We start from the raw sequence: 27,560 nt of genomic DNA on the forward strand, positions 1-27,560 counted from the left end.
GATCACCTTAGCTGGAAAGAAGCAAGGAGTCTCTGCATAGAGAGAGGTTTGAGTGTAGGGAAGAATCCTTCCTTGGAACTGTTACTTAACATGCTTAGAGAACAAGATAAGGCCAAAAGGGCCCCATCTGTTGAAAAAGTAGCTAATGGTTCCCAATTTGATCCAGGGACACCCCTAGGAAAAGATTCAGGAAAAAAAATTCAGAGCCTGCCCATTACTAGACAGTCTAGCATAGTTGGTACTGATATTGAGTCACACCATACAGATAGTGTTGTCTCACATCATAGCAAGAGCATTCATTCTCACCACAGTAGAAGTGATGTTTCTGTTAACCAAGCTGTTAGGGTGCCCTCTGAAAGGGACAGGTCTCCTTCTGTCCATTCTCACCATACTTCTGTTTCAAGGCATGTCCCTCCCACCCACCCTGATGACAGATTGTTAGAAAGGGAGCTCAATAGATTGAGAGTGGAACAAACCAGACTGAAGCTCAAGAAGCAACAGCTGGATTCGGAGAGACCGACTTTAGAAGTAGAGAAGGAAAGACAGAAACTGGGTTTAGAAACCCATGGTGGCAGCAGCAGTATTCACCATAGTCATCTTGCAAAAGAGCATGATTCCAGGAATCTGCACAAGATAGTTCCCCCTTATAAGGAGGGGGATGACATTAACAAGTGGTTTGCTGCACTTGAGAGGGCCTGTGCTGTACAGGATGTCCCTCAAAGGCAGTGGGCTGCTATCCTATGGCTATCATTTAGTGGAAAAGGTAGGGATAGGCTCCTTACTGTGAAAGACAATGAAGCTAATGATTACAAAGTTCTTAAGAATGAACTCCTGGATGGTTATGGCTTAACCACTGAACAATACAGGATAAAGTTCAGAGAGACCAAAAAGGAGTCTTCACAAGACTGGGTTGATTTCATTGACCATTCAGTGAAGGCCTTGGAGGGGTGGTTACATGGCAGTAAAGTTAGTGATAATGACAGCCTGTATAACTTGATCCTGAGAGAGCATATTCTTAATAATTGTGTGTCTGATTTGTTGCACCAGTACTTGGTGGACTCTGATCTGACCTCTCCCCAATAATTGGGAAAGAAGGCAGACAAATGGGTCAGAACAAGGGTGAACAGAAAAGTTCATACAGGGGGTGACAAAGATGGCAACAAGAAGAAGGATGGTAAGTCTTCTGACAAGGGTGGGGACAAATCTAAAAATGAGTCTTCATCAGGCCCACAAAAACACTCTGGTGGGGGTGGTGGGCCCAAATCCTCTTCTAATCAAAACAAGGAAAAGAAACCATGGTGCTATTTATGTAAAATAAAAGGCCATTGGACAACAGATCCCAGTTGTCCAAAGAAAAGCACCAAGGCTCCTACCTCTACAACCCCTACTGCTACACCTAGTGTCCCTAGTAATAGCAGTGGTGGTGGGAGCAAACCTACTAATAGCCAATCCAAGGGAGTAGCTGGGCTCACTTTTGGTAACTTAGTTGGGGTTGGTCTTGTTAGGGAGACCACAGAGGCTGTGTTAGTCTCTGAGGGGGCTATTGATTTAGCCACCTTAGTTGCTTGTCCCCTTAATATGGATAAGTACAAGCAGCTACCCCTAATAAATGGTGTTGAGGTTCAGGCCTAAAGGGACACTGGTGCCAGTGTGACTATGGTCATAGAGAAACTGGTCCACCCTGAACAACACCTACTTGGTCACCAGTACCAAGTAACCGATGCTCACAACAACACACTTATCCACCCCATGGCTGTTGTAAATCTCAACTGGGGGGGGGTTACTGGTCCAAAGAAAGTTGTGGTAGCCACAGATTTACCTGTAGACTGTCTACTAGGAAATGATTTGGAGACATCAGCTTGGTCAGATGTATAGTTGGAGGCCCATGCAGCAATGCTGGGCATCCCAGGGCATATTTTTGCTTTAACCAGGGCTCAGGCCAAAAAGCAAAAAGGACAGGGAAGCTTGGATCCTGGAACAATGGACCAAGTGCTCCCTAAAGCTAGGGCTAGTAGAAGTAAAGCACTTCCTACTATCCCTCCCTCTACAGTGGATTCTAATTCTGAGGAAGAAGAATTTCCACCCTGTGCAGAACCTACACCAGAGGAGCTGGAAGCAGACACTGCTGAGCTTTTGGGTGAAGGGGAGCCTGCCAGGGAGGAACTGAGTGTGGCACAGCAAACCTGTCCCACACTAGAGGGTCTAAGACAGCAAGCTGTCAAACAGGCTAATGGGGATGTCAGTGACTCTCACAGAGTTTACTGGGAGGACAATCTCTTGTACACTGAAGCAAGGGATCCTAAACCTGGAACTGCCAGGACGTTAGTGATTCCTCAGGACTACAGAAAGTTCCTCCTAACTCTAGCCCACGACATTCCCCTAGCTGGACATCTGGGACAAATGAAAACTTGGGACAGACTTGTTCCCTTGTTTCATTGGCCTAGGATGTCTGAGGACACAAAGGAATTTTGTAAGTCCTGTGAAACCTGTCAAGCCAGTGGCAAGACAGGTGGCACTCCAAAGGCACCCCTTATTCCACTGCCTGTGGTTGGGGTTCCCTTTGAAAGGGTAGGGGTTGACATAGTTGGCCCCCTTGACCCTCCTACTGCTTCAGGCAATAGGTTTATCTTGGTGGTAGTGGACCATGCCACAAGATATCCTGAAGCAATTCCTTTAAGGACCACTACAGCACCTGCAGTGGCAAAGGCCCTCTTGGGAATATTTCCAGGGTGGGCTTCCCAAAGGAAGTAGTATCAGACACAGGAAGCAATTTCATGTCTGCATACTTAAAGGCCATGTGGAAGGAGTATGGTGTAACTTACAAGTTCACTACACCCTATCATCCACAAACAAATGGACTGGTGGAGAGATTTAACAAAACTCTCAAAGGCATGATTATGGGTCTCCCTGAAAAACTCCGCAGGAGATGGGATATCCTGTTACCATGCCTCCTTTTTGCCTACAGGGAGGTACCCCAGAAAGGAGTGGGCTTCAGCCCCTTTGAACTCCTCTTTGGACACCCTGTTAGGGGTCCACTAACACTTGTCAAGGAGGGTTGGGAACAACCTTTAAAAGCTACAAAGTAAGATATTGTGGATTATGTACTTGGCCTCAGATCAAGGATGGCTGAGTATATGAAAAAGGCCAGTAAAAACCTTCAGGCCAGCCAAGAGCTCCAGAAGCAATGGCATGACCAGAAGGCTGTTTTGGTTCAGTACCAATCAGGGCAGAAAGTGTGGGTCTTGGAGCCTGTGGCCCCAAGAGCACTACAAGATAAATGGAGTGGACCCCACACAATTGTTGAGAAAAAGGGTGAAGTCACCTACTTAGTTGACTTAGGCACTGCCAGGAGTCCCCTTAGGGTGCTCCATGTCAATCGCCTGAAACCCTACTATGACAGGGCTGATCTCACCCTGCTCATGGCAACTGATGAGGGACAGGAAGAAGACAGTGATCCTCTACCTGATCTCTTCTCTTCCACAGAACAAGATGCTCTAGTGGAAGGTGTAGTTTTGGCTGATTGTCTTACTGCTGAGCAGAAAGACCATTGCATAAATCTCCTTAGTCAGTTTTCTGAACTCTTCTCTACTGTGCCAGGTACCACTTCTTGGTGTGAGCACACTATAGATACTGGAGACAGCTTGCCTGTCAAAAGTAAGATCTATAGGCAGCCTGACCATGTCAGGGACTGCATAAAGTAAGAGGTGCAGAAAATGTTAGAACTGGGAGTGGTTGAGCACTCTGAAAGTCCATGGGCTTCTCCTGTGGTACTTGTACCAAAACCTCATTCCAAGGATGGAAAGAAGGAAATGCGGTTTTGTGTTGACTACAGAGGTCTCAACCAGGTAACCAAAACTGATGCTCACCCTATACCCAGGGCAGATGAGCTCATAGATACACTGGCATCTGCCAAGTATCTAAGCACTTTTGATTTGACTGCAGGGTATTGGCAGATCAAATTATCAGAAGATGCTAAACCTAAAACTGCATTTTCAACCATTGGAGGCCATTATCAATTTATAGTAATGCCTTTTGGATTGAAAAATGCACCTGCCACTTTTCAGAGGTTGGTGAACACAGTCCTGCAAGGGCTGGAAGCTTTTAGTGCAGCATATCTGGACGATATAGCTATCTTTAGCTCCAGTTGGGATGATCACCTGGTCCACCTACGGAAAATTTTAGAGGCCCTGCAAAAGGCAGGCCTCACTATCAAGGCTTCAAAGTGCCAGATAGGGCAGGGGAAGGTGGTTTATCTGGGACACCTTGTTGGTGGGGAACAGATTGCACCACTTCAGGGGAAAATCCAAACTATTATAGATTGGGTTCCCCCTACTACTCAGACTCAGGTGAGAGCCTTCTTAGGCCTCACTGGGTATTACAGGAGGTTCATTAAGAACTATGGCTCCATTGCAGCCCCTCTTAATGACCTCACTTCAAAGAAAATGCCTAAAAAGATATTATGGACAGCAAACTGTCAAAAAGCTTTTGAGGAGCTGAAGCAGGCCATGTGCTCTGCACCTGTCCTGAAAAGCCCTTGTTACTCTAAAAAATTCTATGTCCAAACTGATGCATCTGAATTAGGAGTAGGGGCAGTCCTATCACAACTTAATTCTGAGGGCCAGAATCAACCTGTTGCTTTTATTAGTAGAAGTTTGACCCCTAGAGAAAAGCGTTGGTCTGCCATTGAGAGGGAGGCCTTTGCTGTGGTCTGGGCACTGAAGAAGTTGAGGCCATACCTGTTTGGCACTCACTTCATTGTTCAGACAGACCACAAACCTCTACTTTGGCTAAAACAAATGAAAGGTGAAAATCCTAAATTGTTGAGGTGGTCCATATCCCTACAGGGAATGGACTATACAGTGGAACATAGACCTGGGAGTAGCCACTCCAATGCAGACGGACTCTCCAGATATTTCCACTTAGACAATGAAGACTCATCAGGTCATGGCTAGTCTTATTGTCCTTCGTTTGGGGGGGGGGGGTTGTGTAGGAAAGTACCATCTTGCCTGGCATGTTACCCCCATTTTTCACTGTATATATGTTGTTTTAGTTGTATGTGTCACTGGGACCCTGTCAGCCAGGGCCCCAGTGCTCATAAGTGTGCCTGAATGTGTTACCTGTGTAGTGACTAACTGTCTCACTGAGGCTCTGCTAATCAGAACCTCAGTGGTTATGCTCTCTCATGGCTTTCAAATTGTCACTAACAGGCTAGTGACCAATTTTACCAATTTACATTGGCTTACTGGAACACCCTTATAATTCCCTAGTATATGGTACTGAGGTACCCAGGGTATTGGGGTTCCAGGAGATCCCTATGGGCTGCAGCATTTCTTTTGCCACCCATAGGGAGCTCTGACAATTCTTACACAGGCCTGCCACTGCAGCCTGAGTGAAATAACGTCCACGTTATTTCACAGCCATTTTACACTGCACTTAAGTAACTTATAAGTCACCTATATGTCTAACCTTTACCTGGTAAAGGTTAGGTGCAAAGTTACTTGGTGTGAGGGCACCCTGGCACTAGCCAAGGTGCCCCCACATTGTTCAGGGCCAATTCCCCGGACTTTGTGAGTGCGGGGACACCATTACACGCGTGCACTACATATAGGTCACTACCTATATGTAGCTTCATAATGGTAACTCCGAATATGGCCATGTAACATGTCTATGATCATGGAATTGCCCCCTCTATGCCATCCTGGCATAGTTGGCACAATCCCATGATCCCAGTGGTCTGTAGAACAGACCCTAGTACTGCCAAACTGCCTTTCCTGTGGTTTCACTGCAGCTGCTGCTGCTGCCAACCCCTCAGACAGGCTTCTGCCCTCCTGGGGTCCAGCCAGGCCTGGCCCAGGATGGCAGAACAAAGGACTTCCTCTGAGAGAGGGTGTTACACCCTCTCCCTTTGGAAAATGGTGTGAAGGCAGGGGAGGAGTAGCCTCCCCCAGCCTCTGGAAATGCTTTCATGGGCACATTTGGTGCCCATTTCTGCATAAGCCAGTCTACACCGGTTCAGGGAACCCTTAGCCCTGCTCTGGCGCGAAACTGGACAAAGGAAAGAGGAGTGACCACTCCCCTGACCTGCACCTCCCCTGGGAGGTGTCCAGAGCTCCTCCAGTGTGCTCCAGACCTCTGCCATCTTGGAAACAGAGGTGCTGCTGGCACACTGGACTGCTCTGAGTGGCCAGTGCCACTAGGTGACGTCAGAGACTCCTTCTGATAGGCTCCTTCAGGTGTTGCTAGCCTACCCCCTCTCCTAGGTAGCCAAACCCTCTTTTCTGGCTATTTAGGGTCTCTGTCTCTTGGGATTCCTTAGACAACGAATGCAAGAGCTCATCCGAGTTCCTCTGCATCTCTCTCTTCACCTTTTGCCAAGGAATCGACTGCTGACCGCGCTGGAAGCCTGCAAAACTGCAACATAGTAGCAAAGACGACTACTGCAACTCTGTAACGCTGATCCTGCCGCCTTCTCGACTGTTTTCCTGGTGGTGCATGCTGTGGGGGTAGTCTGCCTCCTCTCTGCACTAGAAGCTCCGAAGAAATCTCCCGTGGGTCGACGGAATCGTCCCCCTGCAACCGCAGGCACCAAAGAACTGCATCACCGGTCCCCTGGGTCTCCTCTCAGCACAATGAGCGAGGTCCCTTGAATCCAGCAACTCTGTCCAAGTTACTCCCACAGTCCAGTGACTCTTCAGTCCAAGATTGGTGGAGGTAAGTCCTTGCCTCCCCACGCCAGACTGCATTGCTGGGAACCGTGACTTTTGCAGCTACTCCGGCCTCCGTGCACTTCCGGCGGAAATCCTTTGTGCACAGTCCAGCCTGGGTCCACGGCACTCTAACCTGCATTGCACAACCTCCTAAGTTGTTCTCCGGCGACGTGGGACTCCTTTGTGCGACTTCGGGTGAGCACCATTTCACACATCCTTGTAGTGCCTGTTTCTGGCACTTCTCAGGGTTCTACCTGCTGCTAAGAGGGCTCCTTGTCTTGCTCGACGTCCTCTCTGTCTCCTGACGCAATTTACGACATCCTGGTCCCTCCTGGGCCACAGCAGCATCCAAAAACGCTTACTGCAGAATTTGCAACTAGCAAGGCTTGTTGGCGGTCTTTCGGCGGAAAAACACTTCTGCACGACTCTCCACGGCGTGAGAGATCCGTCCTCCAAAGGGGAAGTCTCTAGCCCTTGTCGTTCCTGCAGAAACCTAAGCTTCTTCTGTCCAGTAGAAGCTTCTTTGCACCCACAGCTGGCATTTCCTGGGCATCTGCCCATCTCCGACTTGCTTGTGACTTTTGGACTTGGTCGCCTTGTTCCACAGGTACCCTCGACTGGAAATCCATCGTTGTTGCATTGCTGGTTTGTGTCTTTCCTGCAGAATTCCCCTATCACGACTTCTATGTCCTTTGGGGAACTTTAGTGCACTTTGCACTCACTTTTCAGGGTCTTGGGGTGGGCTATTTTTCTAACCCTTACTATTTTCTAATAGTCCCAGCGACCGTCTAAGAGGTCACATAGGTTTGTGGTCCATTCGTGGTTCGCATTCCACTTTTGGAGTATATGGTTTGTGTTGCCCCTATCCCTATGTGTCCCCATTGCATCCTATTGTAACTATACATTGTTTGCACTGTTTTCTAAGACTATACTGCATATTTTTGGTATTGTGTACATATATCTTGTGTATATTTCCTATCCTCTCACTGAGGGTACACTCTAAGATACTTTGGCATATTGTCATAAAAATAAAGTACCTTTATTTTTAATATAATTGTGTTTTCTTATGATATTGTGCATATGACACTAAGTGGTACTGTAGGAGCTTCACTCGTCTCCTAGTTCAGCCTAAGCTGCTCTGCTAAGCTACCATTATCTATCAGCCTATGCTGCTAGACACCCTATACACTAATAAGGGATAACTGGGCCTGGTGCAAGGTGCAAGTACCCCTTGGTACTCACTACAAGCCAGTCCAGCCTCCTACAACCGGTCCCCTGGGTCTCCTCTCAGCACGACGAGCGAGGTCCCTTGAATCCAGCAACTCTGTCCTAGTGACTCCCACAGTCCAGTGACTCTTCAGTCCAAGTTTGGTGGAGGTAAGTCCTTGCCTCCCCACGCCAGACTGCATTGCTGGGAACCGCGACTTTTGCAGCTACTCCGGCCTCCGTGCACTTCCGGCGGAAATCCTTTGTGCACAGTCCAGCCTGGGTCCACAGCACTCTAACCTGCATTGCACGACCTCCTAAGTTGTTCTCCGGCGACGTGGGACTCCTTTGTGCGACTTCGGGTGAGCACCATTTCATGCATCCTTGTAGTGCCTGTTTCTGGCACTTCTCCGGGTGCTACCTGCTGCTGAGAGGGCTCCTTTTTTTGCTCGACGTCCCTCTGTCTCTGGACGCAATTTGCGATATCTTGGTCCCTCCTGGGCTACAGCAGCATCCAAAAACCTTTACCGCATGATTTGCAGCTAGCAAGGCTTGTTGGCAGTCTATCGGCGGGAAAACACTTCTGCTTGACTCTTCACGGCGTGCGAGATCCGTCCTCCAAAGGGGAAGTCTCTAGCCCTTGTCGTTCTTGCAGAAACTTAAGCTTCTTCTGTCCAGTAGAAGCTTCTTTGCACCCACAGCTGGCATTTCCTGGGCATCTGCCCATCTCCGACTTGCTTGTGACTTTTGGACTTGGTCCCCTTGGTCCACAGGTACCCTTGACTGGAAATCCATTGTTGTTGCATTGCTGGTTTTTGTCTTTCCTGCAGAATTCCCCTATCATGACTTCTATGTCCTTTGGGGAACTTTAGTGCACTTTGCACTCACTTTTCAGGGTCTTGGGGTGGGCTATTTTTCTAACCCTTACTATTTTCTAATAGTCCCAGCGACCCTCTACAAGGTCACATAGGTTTGGGGTCCATTCGTGGTCCGCATTCCACTTTTGGAGTATATGGTTTGTGTTGCCCCTATCCTTATGTGTCTCCATTGCATCCTATTGTAACTACACACTGTTTGCACTGTTTTCTAATACTATTACTGCATATTTTGGTATTGAGTACATATATCTTGTGTATATTTGCTATCCTCATACTGAGGGTACACTCTGAGATACTTTAGCATATTGTCATAAAAATAAAGTACCTTTATTTTTAGTATAACTGTGTATTGTGTTTTCTTATGATATTGTGCATATGACACTAAGTGGTACTGTAGGGCTTCACTCGTCTCCTAGTTCAGCCTAAGCTGCTCTGCTAAGCTACCATTATCTATCAGCCTATGCTGCTAGACACCCTATACACTAATAAGGGATAACTGGGCCTGGTGCAAGGTGCAAGTACCCCTTGGTACTCACTACAAGCCAGTCCAGCCTCCTACACTTTGGTACAAGCACCACAGGAGAGGCCCATGGGCTTTCAGAATGTTCAACCACTCCTAGATCAAGCATTTTCTGAACTTCTTGCTTTATGCAGTCCCTGACATGGTCAGGCTGCCTATAGATTTTACTTTTGACAGGTATGCTGTCTCCAGTATCAATTGTGTGTTCACACCAAGATGTGGTGCCTGGCACAGTTGAAAAGAGTTCAGAAAACTGACCAAGGAGATTTATGCAGTTGTCTTTCTGTTCTGCAGTATGACAGTCTGCCAAAACTACTCCTTCCACTAGAGCATCCTCTTCTGTGGAAGAGAAGAGATCAGGGAGAGGGTCACTCTCTTCTTCCTGTCCCTCATCTGTTGCCATGAGCAGGGTGAGATCAGCCCTGTCATAGTAGGGTTTTAGGCGGTTGACATGAATAACCCTAAGGGGACTCCTGGCAGTGCCTAGGTCAACCAAGTAGGTGACCTCGCCCTTCTTTTCAACAATTAGATGGGGTCCACTCCATTTGTCTTGGAGTGCTCTTGGGGCCACAGGCTCCAATACCCACACCTTCTGTCCTGGTTGGTACTGAATCAGAACACCCTTCTGGTCATGCCATTGCTTTTGGAGCTCTCGGCTGGCCTGTAAGTTTTTACTGGCCTTTTTCATGTACTCGGCCATTCTGGATCTTAGGCCGAGTACATAGTCCAATATATCTTGCTTAGGAGCTTTTAAAGGTTGTTCCCAACCCTCCTTCACAAGTGTTAGTGGACCTCTTACAGGGTGCCCAAATAGGAGTTCAAAGGGGCTGAAGCCCACTCCTTTCTGGGGTACCCCCCTGTAAGCAAAAAGGAGGCAAAGTAACAGGACATCCCATCTCCTCCTGAGTTTTTTAGGGAGTCCCATTATCATTCCTTTGAGAGTTTTATTAAACCTCTCTACCAGTCCATTTGTCTGTGGATGATAAGGTGTGGTGAATTTGTATGTTACACCACATTCCTTCCACATAGCCTTCAAGTATGCAGACATAAAGTTGCTACCCCTGTCTGATACCACCTCTTTTGGAAAACCCACCCTGGAAAAGATTCCCAGGAGGGCCTTTGCCACTGCAGGTGCTGTAGTGGTCCTTAGAGGAATAGCTTCAAGATATCTTGTGGCATGGTCCACAACCACCAAGATAAACCTATTGCCTGAAGCAGTAGGAGGGTCAAGGGGGCCAACTATGTCAGCCCCTACCCTTTCAAAGGGGACCCCAACCACAGGTAGTGGAATAAGGGGAGCCTTTGGTGTGCCACCAGTCTTGCCACTGGCTTGGCAGGTCACGCAAGACTTACAAAAATCTTTTGTGTCCTCTGACATCCTAGGCCAGTGAAACAGGGGGACAAGCCTTTCCCATGTTTTAATCTGGCCCTAATGCCCAGCCAAGGGAATGTCATGTGCCAGAGTTAGGAGGAACTCTCTGTACTGCATGGGAATGACCAGTCTCCTGGCTGCTCCAGGTTTTGGGTCCCTTGCCTCTGTGTACAAGAGGTTGTCCTCCCAGTAAACTCTATGTGAGTCACTGACATCCCCATTTTGCTGGTTGACAGCTTGCTGTCTGAGACCCTCTAATGTGGGACAGGTTTGCTTTGCCACACTCACTTCTTCCCTGGCAGGCCCCCTCCACCCAAAAGCTCAGCAGTGTCTGCTGCCAGCTCATCTGGTGAAGGTTCTGCACAGGGAGGAAATTATTCTTCCTCAGAAGGAGAATCATCTGTAGAGGGAGGGATAGTGGGTAGGGATTTACCCTTGCTACCCCTAGCTTTAGGGAGCACTTGGTCCATTGTTCCAGGATCCAAGTCACCCTGCCATTTTTGCTTTTTGGCCTGAGCCCTTGTCAAAGCAAAAATATGCCCAGGAATGCCCATTATTGCTGTGTGAGCCTCCAACTCCACTTATGCCCAAGCTGATGTCTCTAAAGCATTTCCTAGTAGTCAGTCTACAGGTAAATCTGAAGCAACCACAACTTTCTTTGGACCATTAACCCCCCCCCACCCAGTTGAGATTCACAACAGCCATGGGGTTGCTAAGAGTGTTGTTATGAGCGTCTGTCACTTGGTACTGGTGACCAAGTAGGTGTTGTTCAGGGTGTACCAGTTTCTCTCACCATTTGTAGGAGGCTGTACTGGCTTGTAGTGAATACCAAGGGGTACTTACACCTTGCACCAGGCCCAGGTATCCCTTATTAGTGGATAGGGGTGTCTAGCAGCTTAGGCCGATAGATAAGGTAGCTTAGCAGAGCAGCTTAGGCTGAACTAGGAGACGAGTAAAGCTCCTACAGTACCAATAGTGTCTCTTGCACAATATCATAAGAAAACACAATACACAGATATACTAAAAATAAAGGTACTTTATTTTTATGACAATATGCCAAAGTATCTCAGTGAGTACCCTCAGTATGAGGATAGCAAATATACACAAGATATATGTACACAATACCAAAATATGCAGTAATAGTATTAGAAAACAGTACAAACAATGTATAGTTACAATAGGATGCAATGGGGACACATAGGGATAGGGGCAACACAAACCATATACTCCAAAAGTGGAATGCGAACCACGAATGGACCCCAAACCTATGTGACCTTGTAGAGGGTCGCTGGGACTGTAAGAAAACAGTGAGGGTAAGAAAAATAGCCCACCCCAAGACCCTGTAAGGTTGGTGTAAAGTGCACCTACAACCCCCAGAGGGCACAGAAGTCGTGATAGGGGGATTCTGCAAGGAAAACCAACACCAGCAATGCAACAACAGTGTATTTCCGGACCTGAGTACCTGTAAGACAAGGGGACCAAGTACGAGATTTGAGAAAGTGTCGAGAGTGGGCAGGAGCCCAGGAAATGCCAGCTGAGGGTGCAAGGAAGCTGCCACTGGATGGAAGAAGCTTGGTGTTTTGCAAGAAGAAAGAGGATGAGGAACTTCCCCTTTGGAGGATGGATGTCCCACATCGTGAAGAAGCTTGCAGAGGTGTTCCCACGGAGAAAGATGCAACAGGCCTTGCTAGCTGCAAGGGTCGCAGTTAGGGATTTTGGATGCTGCTGTGGCTCAGGAGGGACCAGGATGTCGCCACTTGGATGAGGAGACAGAGGGCGTGCCCAGCAAGTCAGGGAGCCCTCACAAAAGCAGGCAGCACCCGCAAAAGTCCTAGATCAGGCACTTAGAAGAGGAGTGAACCGGAGTCCACCAGAAGTCAGAAAAGGGAGTCCCACGACGCCGGAGGACAACTCAGAAGGTTGTGCACTGCAGGTTAGAGTGTCGGGGTCCCAGGCTTGGCTGTGCACAAAGGAAATCCTGGAAGAGTGCACAGGAGCCGGAGCAGCTGCAAATCACGCGGTACCCAGCAATGCAGTCTAGCGTGGGGATGCAAGGACTTACCTCCACCAAACTTGGACTGAAGAGTCACTGGACTGTGGGAGTCACTTGGACAGAGTTGCTGAGTTCCAGGGGCCACGCTCGTTGTGCTGAGAGGGGACCCGGTGGACCGGTGATGCAGTTCTTTGTTGCCTGCGGTTGCAGGGGGAAGATTCCGTCGATCCACGGGAGATTTCTTCAGAGCTCCTGGTGCAGAAAGGAGGTAGGTTACCCCCAGAGCATGCACCACCAGGAAACAGGCGAGAAAGCGGCAGGATCAGTGATACAGTGCTATTTTGTTGCAGTTTTGCAGGCGTCCTGAGCAGTCAGCGGTCGATCCTTTGGCAGAAGGTGAAGAGAGAAGTGCAGAGGAACTCTGATGAGCTCTTGCATTCAGTATCTGAAGAATTCCCCAAAGCAGAGACCCTAAATAGCCAGAAAAGGAGGTTTGGCAACCCAGGAAGGAGGATTGGCTACTAATAGAGGTAAGAGCCTATCAGAAGGAGTGTCTGACGTCACCTGCTGGCACTGGCCACTCAGAGCAGTCCAGTGTGCCAGCAACACTTCTGTTTCCAAGATGGCAGAGGTCTGGGGCACACTGGAGGAGCTCTGGGCAGCTCCAAGGGGAGGTACAGGTCAGGGGAGTGGTCACTCCCCTTTCCTTTGTCCAGTTTCGCGCCAGAGCAGGGCTAAGGGGTCCCTGAACCGGTGTAGACTGGCTTATGCAGAAATGGGCACCAAATGTGCCCATGAAAGCATTTCCAGAGGCTGGGGGAGGCTACTCCTCCCCTGCCTTCACACCATTTTCCAAAGGGAGAGGGTGTAACACCCTCTCTCAGAGGAAGTCCTTTGTTCTGCCATCCTGGGAGAAGCCTGGCTGGACCCCAGGAGGGCAGAAACCTGTCTGAGGGGTTGGCAGCAGCAGCAGCTGCAGTGAAACCCCTGAAAAGGCAGTTTGGCAGTACCAGGGTCTGTGCTACAGACCACTGGGATCATGGGATTGTGCCAACTATGCCAGGATGGCATAGAGGGGGCCATTCCATGATCATAGACATGTTACATGGCCATATTCGGAGTTACCATTGTGAAGCTACATATAGGTAGTGACCTATATGTAGTGCACGCGTGTAATGGTGTCCCCGCACTCACAAAGTCCGGGGAATTGGCCCTGAACAATGTGGGGGCACCTTGGCTAGTGCCAGGGTGCCCTCACACTAAGTAACTTTGCACCTAACCTTTACCAGGTAAAGGTTAGACATATAGGTGACTTATAAGTTACTTAAGTGCAGTGTAAAATGGCTGTGAAATAACGTGGACGTTATTTCACTCAGGCTGCAGTGGCAGGCCTGTGTAAGAATTGTCAGAGCTCCCTATGGGTGGCAAAAGAAATGCTGCAGCCCATAGGGATCTCCTGGAACCCCAATACCCTGGGTACCTCAGTACCATATACTAGGGAATTATAAGGGTGTTCCAGTAAGCCAATGTAAATTGGTAAAATTGGTCACTAGCCTGTTAGTGACAATTTGAAAGAAATGAGAGAGCATAACCACTGAGGTTCTGGTTAGCAGAGCCTCAGTGAGACAGTTAGGCATCACACAGGGAACACATACCTATAGGTCACAAAGTTATGAGCACTGGGGTCCTGACTAGCAGGGAAACAGTGACACATAACAAACATACTGAAAACATAGGGTTTTCGCTATGAGCACTGGGCCCTGGCTAGCAGGATCCCAGTGAGACAGTGAAAACACCCTGACATACACTCACAAACAGGCCAAAAGTGGGGGTAACAAGGCTAGAAAGAAGCTACTTTCTCACACAACCCCCCCCCCCCAAACGAAGGACAATAAGGCTAACCTTGGCCAGTTGAGACTTTATTGTCTAAGTGGTGATAAGTAGAGAGTAGCTCTGCAACAGACTGGTTACTCCCTTTATCATCCACTATATGGTTACTTCCCTGTGGGGATGTAAACCACCCTGTTTGAAGTTTTTTAGCTAAGCAACAATGTGAAGATGTATTTTCAGAGTTTCTATCAGTAAGTTTTAGTTTAGAGCAGTGGGAATTGTCCACTGAACCTATTTGTAGTGATGGAAATGCTAGACAGGGATGCTGTCTCAGAAAAGCCATAGCTGGGCAAAAACGTTGTCCATATGGCTGGAAGAGAGAACAGGGATGCTGTTTCTCTTGAGTTGGAGCAGGGCAGGGATGCTGTCCTATGAGCTCCACACTAGGGCAGGGATGCTGTCCTAAGTGTTTTGAGGCAGTGCAGGGTTTCTGCACTAAAGTTTCTCTGGGAGGGTTGGAGGGATGCTCCATGTTTACTAAAATGGTGCTCTTTTTCTCACCAATGTTAGTTATCCCACAGAGAGGGACTTCTACCTCAGGGAGTCCAGCTTTGCCAGCTGATGATTCCCTTGGAACAGGTGCCACCCCAGGAGAGGTTTCTCCCACCACAGGAATGGTATCCTGAATGGTAGGGTGGTTAGGGGATACTGTGATACCCTTTTTACCTGTTGATGGAGAGGGATCCTGAGTTTTCAGGCCTTCTCTCCTTTGCTTTTTCATTTCAGTAGAAATGAGAGGGAACAATTCCTCAGGGATGCCCAGCATGGCTGCATGGGCATAAAACTCTACATCAGCCCAACCTGAGGCCTCTAGGTCATTACCTAAGAGAGTCTACAGGTAAGTAGGTGATACTACCACCTGCTTAGGGCCAGTAACTCCACCCCAACTAAACTGAATTATAGCTAAGGGAAGAAACTTAGTGGAGTTATGGACATCAATAATCTTATACTGTTGTCCAATGATGTGTTGTTCAGGATGCACTAGGTTTTCAGTCACCAAAGTGATACTGGCACCTGTGTCCCTGTAGGCCAAGGCCTCAACACCATTTATTGAAACTGTCTGCCTGTACTTATCCATTGTAAGGGGACAAGCAGCCAGTGTGGCAAGGCCAATGCCACTAGGTGTGATAGAAACTGTCTTGGGACTGACTACCCCAGTTTCTACTATGGACCCATAAGTGAACCCAACTACACCCTTAACTTGACTGTTGCCAGCAGTCCCACCACTAGTACCACTACTGCTAGGGTCACTAGAGCTTGATGTATTAGTGGTGGTAAGCTCAGGGGGTTTACCTGGACAGGACTTATCCCCTGGCCTATGGCCTCTGTTTTTACACACAAAGCACCAAGGCTTTTTAAATTGTGTAGGTTGAGAAGAAGAGGAAGAATTTGTTTTATCCCCACCCCCTGAAGAGTGTTTAAGATTTGAAGTGGAATCTTTGGTTTTACCCTTGTCCCCATGCTTATCTTGAGATTTTTCACCATCTTTCTTCTTATTGTTCTCTTTGTCACCTCCTGTATGAACTTTTCTGTTCACCCTTGTTCTGACCCATTTGTCTGCCTTCTTTCCCAATTCTTGGGGAGAGGTCAGATCAGAGTCCACCAAGTACTGGTGCAACAAATCAGACACACAATTATTAAGAATATGCTCTCTCAGGATCAAGTTATACAGGCTGTCATAATCAGTAACTTTACTGCCATGTAACCACCCTTCCAAGGCCTTCACTGAATGGTCAATGAAATCAACCCAGTCTTGTGAAGACTCCTTTGTGGTCTCTCTGAACTTTATCCTGTATTGTTCAGTGGTTAAGCCATAACCATCCAGGAGTGCATTCTTAAGAACTGTAAAATTATTGGCATCACTTTCTTTCACAGTAAGGAGCCTATCCCTACCTTTTCCACTAAATGATAGCCATAGGATAGCAGCCCACTGCCTTTGAGGGACATCCTGTACAACACAGGCCCTCTCAAGTGCAGCAAACCACTTGTTAATGTCATCCCCCTCCTTATAAGGGGGAACTATCTTGTGCAGATTCCTAGAATCATGCTCTTTTGCAGGATGACTATTGGGAATACTGCTGCTGCCACCATGGGTTTCTGAACCCAGTTTCTGTCTCTCCTTCTCTACTTCTAAGGTCTGTCTATCCAAATCCAGCTGTTGCTTCTTGAGCTTCAGTCTGGTTTGTTCCACTCTCAATCTATTGAGCTCCCTTTCTAACAATCTGTCATCAGGGTGGGTGGGAGGGACATGTCTTGAAACAGAAGTATGATGAGAATGGACAGAAGGAGACCTATCCCTTACAGAAGGCACCCTAACAGCTTGGTTAACAGAAACATCACTTCTACTGTGGTGAGAATGAATGCTTTTTCTATGATCTGAGACAACACTATCTGTATGGTGTGACTCAACATCAGTACCAACTATGCTAGACTGTCTAGTAATGGGCAGGCTCTGAAGTTTCTTTCCTGAATCTTTTCTTAGGGGTGTCCCTGGATCAGATTGGGAACCATTAGCTACTTTTTCAACAGATGGGGCCCTTTTGGCCTTATCTTGTTCTCTAAGCATGTTAAGCAATCATTCCAAGGAAGGATTCTTCACTACACTCAAACCTCTTTCTACACAGAGACTCCTTGCTCCTTTCCAGCTAAGGTGGTCATATGCAAGTTTGAACAGATCAACATTTTGGCCTGTGCCAGACATTTTTAGAAAGAGTTAAAGTGATAGAAAAAGGATAAAAAGTTTGTCAGAGCTTTTAGAAAGACAGAGAAAAAAACTTTTTAAACTTTTTAGAATTTTTAGAAAGTTTAGAAGTACTTTTCAGAACTTAGAAAAGAGTGAAATGAGGAAATGCAAAACTTTTTAGCTATGTGTACACACACTGAACTTGTTTTGTATATTTTTCTCTTATGAAAAGTACAATGACAAGAGTGGTAAGTAGTCTCAAAGCACTTATCCCACCGCTGCACAACCAATGTAGGAGGCTGGACTGGCTTGTAGTGAGTACCAAGGGGTACTTACACCTTGCACCAGGCCCACTTATCCCTTATTAGTGTATAGGGTGTCTAGCAGCATAGGCTGATAGATAATGGTAGCTTAGCAGAGCAGCTTAGGCTGAACTAGGAGACGAGTGAAGCTCCTACAGTACCACTAGTGTCATATGCACAATATCATAAGAAAACACAATGCACAGTTATACTAAAAATAAAGGTACTTTATTTTTATGACAATATGCCAAAAGTATCTCAGTGAGTACCCTCAGTATGAGGATAGCAAATATACACAAGATATATGTGCACAATACCAAAATATGCAGTAATAGTATTAGAAAACAGTGCAAACAATGTATAGTTACAATAGGATGCAATGGGGACACATAGGGATAGGGGCAACACAAACCATATACTCCAAAAGTGGAATGCGAACCACGAATGGACCCCAAACCTATGTGACCTTGTAGAGGGTCGCTGGGACTATTAGAAAATAGTAAGGGTTAGAAAAATAGCCCACCCCAAGACCCTGAAAAGTGAGTGCAAAGTGCACTAAAGTTCCCAAAGGACATAGAAGTCGTGATAGGGGAATTCTGCAGCAAAGACACAAACCAGCAATGCAACAACTATGGATTTCCAGTCGAGGGTACCTGTGGAACAAGGGGACCAAGTCCAAAAGTCACAAGCAAGTCGGAGATGGGCAGATGCCCAGGAAATGCCAGCTGTGGGTGCAAAGAAGCTGCTACTGGACAGTAGAAGCTTAGGTTTCTGCAGGAACGACAAGGGCTAGTGACTTCCCCTTTGGAGGACGGATCCATCACGCCGTGGAAAGTCGTGCAGAAGTGTTTTCCCGCCGAAAGACGGCCAACACCCCTTGCTAATTGCAAGTCGTGCGGTTTGCATTTTTGGATACTGCTGTGGCCCAGGAGGGACCAGGATGTCGCCAATTGCATCTGGGGACAGAGGGGGCGTCGAGCAAGATAAGGAGTCCTCTCAGAAGCAGGCAGCACCCGCAGAAGTGCCGGAACAGGCACTTTGAAGAAGAGTGAAACAGTGCTCACCCAAAGTTGCACAAAGGAGTCCCACGTCGCCGGAGACCAACTTAGAAAGTCGTGCAATGCAGGTTAGAGTGCCGTGGACCCAGGCATGGCTGTGCACAAAGGATTTCCGCCGGAAGTGCACAGAGGCCGGAGTAGCTGCAAAAGTCGCGGTTCACAGCAATGCAGTCTGGCGTGGGGAGGCAAGGACTTACCTCCACCAAACTTGGACTGAAGAGTCACTGGACTGTGGGAGTCACTTGGAAAGAGTTGCTGGAATCAAGGGACCTCGCTCGTCGTGCTGAGAGGAGACCCAGAGTACCAGTAATGCAGTTCTTTGGTGCCTGCGGTTGCAGGGGGAAGATTCCGTCGACCCACAGGAGATTTCTTCGGAGCTTCTGTGAGAAGGTAGCCTCTTTCTAGCCTTGTTACCCCCACTTTTGGCCTGTTTGTGAGTGTATGTCAGGGTGTTTGTCACTGTTTTCACTGTCTCACTGGGATCCTGATAGCCAGGCCTCAGTGCTCATAGTGAAAACACTATGTTTTCAGTATGGTTGTTATGTGTCACTGGGATCCTGCTGGTCAGGACCCCAGTGCTCATGGGTTTGTGGCCTATATGTATGTGTCACTGGGACCCTGTCACACAGGGCCCCAGTGCTCATAGGTGTGCATGTATATGTTCCCTGTGTGGTGCCTAACTGTCTCACTGAGGCTCTGCTAACCAGAACCTCAGTGGTTATGCTCTCTCATTACTTTCAAATTGTCACTGACAGGCTAGTGACCATTTTTACCAATTTACATTGGCTTACTGGAACACCCTTATAATTCCCTAGTATATGGTACTGAGGTACCCAGGGTATTGGGGTTCCAGGAGATCCCTATGGGCTGCAGCATTTCTTTTGCCACCCATAGGGAGCTCTGACAATTCTTACACAGGCCTGCCACTGCAGCCTGAGTGAAATAACGTCCACGTTATTTCACAGCCATTTTACACTGCACTTAAGTAACTTATAAGTCACCTATATGTCTAACCTTTACCTGGTAAAGGTTAGGTGCAAAGTTACTTAGTGTGAGGGCACCCTGGCACTAGCCAAGGTGCCCCCACATTGTTCAGGGCCAATTCACTGAACTTTGTGAGTGCGGGGACACCATTACACGCGTGCACTACATATAGGTCACTACCTATATGTAGCTTCACCATGGTAACTCCGAATATGGCCATGTAACATGTCTATGATCATGGAATTGCCCCCTCTATGCCATCCTGGCATTGTTGGTACAATTCCATGATCCCAGTGGTCTGTAGCACAGACCCTGGCACTGCCAGACTGCCCTTCCTGGGGTTTCACTGCAGCTGCTGCTGCTGCCAACCCCTCAGACAGGCAGCTGCCCTCCTGGGGTCCAGCCAGGCCTGGCCCAGGATGGCAGAACAAAGAACTTCCTCTGAGAGAGGGTGTGACACCCTCTCCCTTTGGAAAATGGAGTGAAGGCAGGGGAGGAGTAGCCTCCCCCAGCCTCTGGAAATGCTTTGTTGGGCACAGATGTGCCCAATTCTGCATAAGCCAGTCTACACCGGTTCAGGGACCCCTTAGCCCCTGCTCTGGTGCGAAACTGGACAAAGGAAAGGGGAGTGACCACTCCCCTGACCTGCACCTCCCCTGGGAGGTGTCCAGAGCTCCTCCAGTGTGCTCCAGACCTCTGCCATCTTGGAAACAGAGGTGCTGCTGGCACACTGGACTGCTCTGAGTGGCCAGTGCCACCAGGTGACGTCAGAGACTCCTGCTGATAGGCTCCTTCAGGTGTTAGTAGCCTATCCTCTCTCCTAGGTAGCCAAACCCTCTTTTCTGGCTATTTAGGGTCTCTGTCTCTGGGGAAACTTTAGATAACGAATGCATGAGCTCAGCCGAGTTCCTCTGCATCTCCCTCTTCACCTTCTGATAAGGAATCGACCGCTGACCGCGCTGGAAGCCTGCAAACCTGCAACATAGTAGCAAAGACGACTACTGCAACTCTGTAACGCTGATCCTGCCGCCTTCTCGACTGTTTTCCTGCTTGTGCATGCTGTGGGGGTAGTCTGCCTCCTCTCTGCACCAGAAGCTCCGAAGAAATCTCCCGTGGGTCGACGGAATCTTCCCCCTGCAACCGCAGGCACCAAAAAGCTGCATTACCGGTCCCTTGGGTCTCCTCTCAGCATGACGAGCGGGTCCCTCGAATCCAGCGACACCGTCCAAGTGACTCCCACAGTCCAGTGACTCTTCAGCCCAAGTTTGGTGGAGGTAAGTCCTTGCCTCACCTCGCTGGGCTGCATTGCTGGGAACCGCGACTTTGCAAGCTTCTCCGGCCCCTGTGCACTTCCGGCGGAAATCCTGTGTGCACAGCCAAGCCTGGGTCCACGGCACTCTAACCTGCATTGCACGACTTTCTAAGTTGGTCTCCGGCGACGTGGGACTCCTTTGTGCAACTTCGGCGAGCACCGTTTCACGCATCCTTGTAGTGCCTGTTTCTGGCACTTCTCCGGGTGCTACCTGCTTCCGTGAGGGCTCTTTGTCTTGCTCGACGTCCCCTCTCTCTGCAGGTCCAATTTGCGACCTCCTGGTCCCTCCTGGGCCCCAGCAGCGTCCAAAAACGCCAAACGCACGATTTGCGTGTAGCAAGGCTTGTTGGCGTCCATCCGGCGGGAAAACACTTCTGCACGACTCTCCAAGGCGTGGGGGATCCATCCTCTAAAGGGGAAGTCTCTAGCCCTTGTCGTTCCTGCAGTATTCACAGTTCTTCAGCCTAGTAAGAGCTTCTTTGCACCAACCGCTGGCATTTCTTGGGCATCTGCCCATCTCCGAGCTGCTTGTGACTTTTGGACTTGGTCCCCTTGTTCCACAGGTACCCTCAGTCAGGAATCCATCGTTGTTGCACTGCTGATTTGTGTTTTCCTTGCATTCTCCCTCTAACACGACTATTTTGTCCTTAGGGGAACTTTAGTGCACTTTGCACTCACTTTTCAGGGTCTTGGGGAGGGTTATTTTGCTAACTCTCACTATTTTCTAATAGTCCCAGCGACCCTCTACAAGGTCACATAGGTTTGGGGTCCATTCGTGGTTCGCATTCCACTTCTGGAGTATATGGTTTGTGTTGCCCCTATCCCTATGTTTCCCCATTGCATCCTATTGTAACTATACATTGTTTGCACTGTTTTCTAAGACTATACTGCATATTTTTGCTATTGTGTATATATATCTTGTGTATATTTCCTATCCTCTCACTGAGGGTACACTCTAAGATACTTTGGCATATTGTCATAAAAATAAAGTACCTTTATTTTTAGTATAACTGTGTATTGTGTTTTCTTATGATATTGTGCATATGACACTAAGTGGTACTGTAGTAGCTTCACACGTCTCCTAGTTCAGCCTGAGCTGCTTTGCTAAGCTACCATTATCTATCAGCCTAAGCTGCTAGACACCCTATACACTAATAAGGGATAACTGGGCCTGGTGCAAGGTGCAAGTACCCCTTGGTACTCACTACAAGCCAGTCCAGCCTCCTACATTGGTTGTGCAGCGGTGGGATAAGTGCTTTGAGACTACTTACCACTCTTGTCATTGTACTTTTCATAAGAGAAAAATATACAAAACAAGGTCAGTGTATATACACATAGCCAAAAAGTTTTGCATTTCCTCTTTTCACTCTTTTCTAAGTGCTGAAAAGTACTTCTAAACTTTCAAAAAGTTCTTAAAAGTTTAAAAAGTTTTTTTTCTGTCTTTCCAAAAAGTTCTGAAAACTTTTTTCTCTTTGTCTATCACTTTAACTCTCTCTAAAAATGTCTGGCACAGGCCAAAAAGTTGAACTGTCCAAACTTGCATATGATCACCTTAGCTGGAAAGGAGCAAGGAGTCTCTGCATAGAGAGAGGTTTGAGTGTAGGGAAGAATCCTTCTTTAGAACTGTTAATTAATATGCTTAGAGTACAGGATAAGGCCATAAGTGCCCAATCTGTAGAAAAAGTAGCTAATGGTTCTCAATCTGATCCAGGGACTCCCCCAGGAAAAGGTTCAGGAAAGAAACTTCTCAGCCTGCCCATTACTAGACAGTCTAGCATAGTTGGTACAGAGGTTGAATCACACCATACTGATGGTGTGCTCTCACATTATACTGGTAGCCAAGCTGTTAGGGTGCCCTCTGTAAGGGACAGGTCTCCTTCTGTTCATTCCCATCATACCTCTGTATCTAGAAATGTCCCTCCCACCCACCCTGATGACAGATTGTTGGAAAGGGAGCTCAATAGATTGAGAGTGGAGCAAACCAGACTGAAGCTCAAGAAGCAACAGCTGGATTTGGATAGACAGTCTTTAGAAATAGAGAGGGAAAGACAGAAAATGGGTTTAGATACCCATGGTGGCAGCAGCAGTATTCCCCATAGTCATCCTGCAAAAGAGCATGATTCCAGGAATCTGCATAAGATAGTTCCCCCTTATAAGGAGGGGGATGACATTAACAAGTGGTTTGCTGCACTTGAGAGGGCCTGTGCTGTACAGGATGTCCCTCAAAGGCAGTGGGCTGCTATCCTATGGCTATCATTCACTGGAAAAGGTAGGGATAGGCTCCTTACTGTAAAAGAAAATGATGCTAATAATTTCCAAGTTCTTAAGAATGCACTCCTGGATGGTTATGGCTTAACCACTGAACAGTACAGGATAAAGTTCAGAGAGACCAAAAAGGAGTCTTCACAAGACTGGGTTGATTTCATTGACCAGGCAGTGAAGGCCTTGGAGGGGTGGTTACATGGCAGTAAAGTTACTGATTATGAAAGCCTGTATAACACAATCCTGAGAGAGCATATACTTAATAATTGTGTGTCTGATTTGTTGCACCAGTACCTGGTAGACTCTGATCTGACCTCTCCCCAAGAATTGGGAAAGAAGGCAGACAAATGGGTCAGAACAAGGGTGAACAGAAAAGTTCATACAGGGGGTGACAAAGATGGCAATAAGAAGAAAGATGGTGAAAAATCTCAAGATAAGCATGGGGATAAGGGTAAAACCAAAGATCCCACTTCAAATCTTAAACACTCTTCAGAGGGTGGGGATAAAACAAATTCTTCCTCTTCTTCCCAACCTGCACACATTAAAAAGCCTTGGTGCTTTGTGTGTAAAAATAGAGGCCATAGGCCAGGGGATAAGTCCTGTCCAGGTAAACCCCCTGAGCCTACCACCACTAATACATCAAGCTCTAGTGCCCCTAGCAGTAGTGGTACTAGTGGTGGGACTGCTGGCAACAGTCAAGCAAAGGGTGTAGTTGGGTTCACTTATGGGTCCATAGTGGAAACTGATGTAATCAGTCCCAAGACAGTTTCTGTCACACCTAGTGGCATTGGCCTTGCCACACTGGCTGCTTGTCCCCTTACAATGGATAAGTACAGGCAGACAGTTTCAATAAATGGTGTTGAGGCCTTGGCCTACAGGGACACAGGTGCCAGTTTCACTTTGGTGACTGAAAACCTAGTGCCTCCTGAACAACACATCATTGGACAACAGTATAAGATTATTGATGTCCATAACTCCACTAAGTTTCTTCCCTTAGCTATAATTCAGTTTAGTTGGGGTGGAGTTACTGGCCCTAAGCAGGTGGTGGTATCACCTAGCTTACCTGTAGACTGTCTCTTAGGTAATGACCTAGAGGCCTCAGGTTGGGCTGATGTAGAGTTTTATGCCCATGCAGCCATGCTGGGCATCCCTGAGGCATTGTTCCCTCTCATTTCAAGTGAAATGAAAAAGCAAAGGAGAGAAGGCCTGAAAACTCAGGATCCCTCTCCATCAACAGGTAAAAAGGGTATCACAGTATCCCCTAACCACCCTACCATTCAGGATACTATTCCTGTGGTGGGAGAAACCTCTCCTGGGGTGGCACCTGTTCCAAGGGAATCATCAGCTGGCAAAGCTGGACTCCCTGAGGTGGAAGTACCTCTCTGTGGGATAACTAACATTGGTGAGAAAAACAGCACCATTTTAGTTAACATGGAGCATCCCTCCAACCCTCCCAGAGAAACTTTAGTGCAGAAACCCTGCACTACCTCACAACACTTAGGACAGCATCCCTGCCCTAGTGTGGAGCTCATAGGACAGCATCCCTGCCCTGCTCCAACTCAAGAGAAACAGCATCCCTGTTCTCTCTTCCAGCCAGATGGACAAAGTTTTTGCCCAGCTATGGCTTTTCTGAGACAGCACCCCTGTCTGGCATTTCCATCACTACAAATAGGTTCAGTGGACAATTCCCACTGCTCTAAACTAAAACTTACTGATAGAAACTCTGAAAATACATACTCACATTGTTGCTTAGCTAAAAAACTTCAAACAGGGTGGTTTACATCCCCACAGGGAAGTAACCATATAGTGGATGATAAAGGGAGTAACCAGTCTATTGCAGAGCTACTCTCTACTTATCACCACTTAGACAATAAAGTCTCAACTGGCCAAGGTTAGCCTAATTGTCCTTCGTTTGGGGGGGGGTTGTGTGAGAAGGTAGCCTCTTTCTAGCCTTGTTACCCCCACTTTTGGCCTGTTTGTGAGTGTATGTCAGGGTGTTTGTCACTGTTTTCACTGTCTCACTGGGATCCTGATAGCCAGGCCTCAGTGCTCATAGTGAAAACACTATGTTTTCAGTATGGTTGTTATGTGTCACTGGGATCCTGCTGGTCAGGACCCCAGTGCTCATGGGTTTGTGGCCTATATGTATGTGTCACTGGGACCCTGTCACACAGGGCCCCAGTGCTCATAGGTGTGCATGTATATGTTCCCTGTGTGGTGCCTAACTGTCTCACTGAGGCTCTGCTAACCAGAACCTCAGTGGTTATGCTCTCTCATTACTTTCAAATTGTCACTGACAGGCTAGTGACCATTTTTACCAATTTACATTGGCTTACTGGAACACCCTTATAATTCCCTAGTATATGGTACTGAGGTACCCAGGGTATTGGGGTTCCAGGAGATCCCTATGGGCTGCAGCATTTCTTTTGCCACCCATAGGGAGCTCTGACAATTCTTACACAGGCCTGCCACTGCAGCCTGAGTGAAATAACGTCCACGTTATTTCACAGCCATTTTACACTGCACTTAAGTAACTTATAAGTCACCTATATGTCTAACCTTTACCTGGTAAAGGTTAGGTGCAAAGTTACTTAGTGTGAGGGCACCCTGGCACTAGCCAAGGTGCCCCCACATTGTTCAGGGCCAATTCACTGAACTTTGTGAGTGCGGGGACACCATTACACGCGTGCACTACATATAGGTCACTACCTATATGTAGCTTCACCATGGTAACTCCGAATATGGCCATGTAACATGTCTATGATCATGGAATTGCCCCCTCTATGCCATCCTGGCATTGTTGGTACAATTCCATGATCCCAGTGGTCTGTAGCACAGACCCTGGCACTGCCAGACTGCCCTTCCTGGGGTTTCACTGCAGCTGCTGCTGCTGCCAACCCCTCAGACAGGCAGCTGCCCTCCTGGGGTCCAGCCAGGCCTGGCCCAGGATGGCAGAACAAAGAACTTCCTCTGAGAGAGGGTGTGACACCCTCTCCCTTTGGAAAATGGTGTGAAGGCAGGGGAGGAGTAGCCTCCCCCAGCCTCTGGAAATGCTTTGTTGGGCACAGATGTGCCCAATTCTGCATAAGCCAGTCTACACCGGTTCAGGGACCCCTTAGCCCCTGCTCTGGCGCGAAACTGGACAAAGGAAAGGGGAGTGACCACTCCCCTGACCTGCACCTCCCCTGGGAGGTGTCCAGAGCTCCTCCAGTGTGCTCCAGACCTCTGCCATCTTGGAAACAGAGGTGCTGCTGGCACACTGGACTGCTCTGAGTGGCCAGTGCCACCAGGTGACGTCAGAGACTCCTGCTGATAGGCTCCTTCAGGTGTTAGTAGCCTATCCTCTCTCCTAGGTAGCCAAACCCTCTTTTCTGGCTATTTAGGGTCTCTGTCTCTGGGGAAACTTTAGATAACGAATGCATGAGCTCAGCCGAGTTCCTCTGCATCTCCCTCTTCACCTTCTGATAAGGAATCGACCGCTGACCGCGCTGGAAGCCTGCAAACCTGCAACATAGTAGCAAAGACGACTACTGCAACTCTGTAACGCTGATCCTGCCGCCTTCTCGACTGTTTTCCTGCTTGTGCATGCTGTGGGGGTAGTCTGCCTCCTCTCTGCACCAGAAGCTCCGAAGAAATCTCCCGTGGGTCGACGGAATCTTCCCCCTGCAACCGCAGGCACCAAAAAGCTGCATTACCGGTCCCTTGGGTCTCCTCTCAGCACGACGAGCGAGGTCCCTCGAATCCAGCGACACCGTCCAAGTGACTCCCACAGTCCAGTGACTCTTCAGCCCAAGTTTGGTGGAGGTAAGTCCTTGCCTCACCTCGCTGGGCTGCATTGCTGGGAACCGCGACTTTGCAAGCTTCTCCGGCCCCTGTGCACTTCCGGCGGAAATCCTGTGTGCACAGCCAAGCCTGGGTCCACGGCACTCTAACCTGCATTGCACGACTTTCTAAGTTGGTCTCCGGCGACGTGGGACTCCTTTGTGCAACTTCGGCGAGCACCGTTTCACGCATCCTTGTAGTGCCTGTTTCTGGCACTTCTCCGGGTGCTACCTGCTTCAGTGAGGGCTCTTTGTCTTGCTCGACGTCCCTTCTCTCTGCAGGTCCAATTTGCGACCTCCTGGTCCCTCCTGGGCCCCAGCAGCGTCCAAAAACGCCAAACGCACGATTTGCGTGTAGCAAGGCTTGTTGGCGTCCATCCGGCGGGAAAACACTTCTGCACGACTCTCCAAGGCGTGGGGGATCCATCCTCCAAAGGGGAAGTCTCTAGCCCTTGTTGTTCCTGCAGTATTCACAGTTCTTCAGCCTAGTAAGAGCTTCTTTGCACCAACCGCTGGCATTTCTTGGGCATCTGCCCATCTCCGAGCTGCTTGTGACTTTTGGACTTGGTCCC

The sequence above is a fragment of the Pleurodeles waltl genome, chromosome 4_1 (genome assembly GCF_031143425.1).
Source record: "Pleurodeles waltl isolate 20211129_DDA chromosome 4_1, aPleWal1.hap1.20221129, whole genome shotgun sequence".
Taxonomy (NCBI): Eukaryota; Metazoa; Chordata; class Amphibia; order Caudata; family Salamandridae; genus Pleurodeles; species Pleurodeles waltl.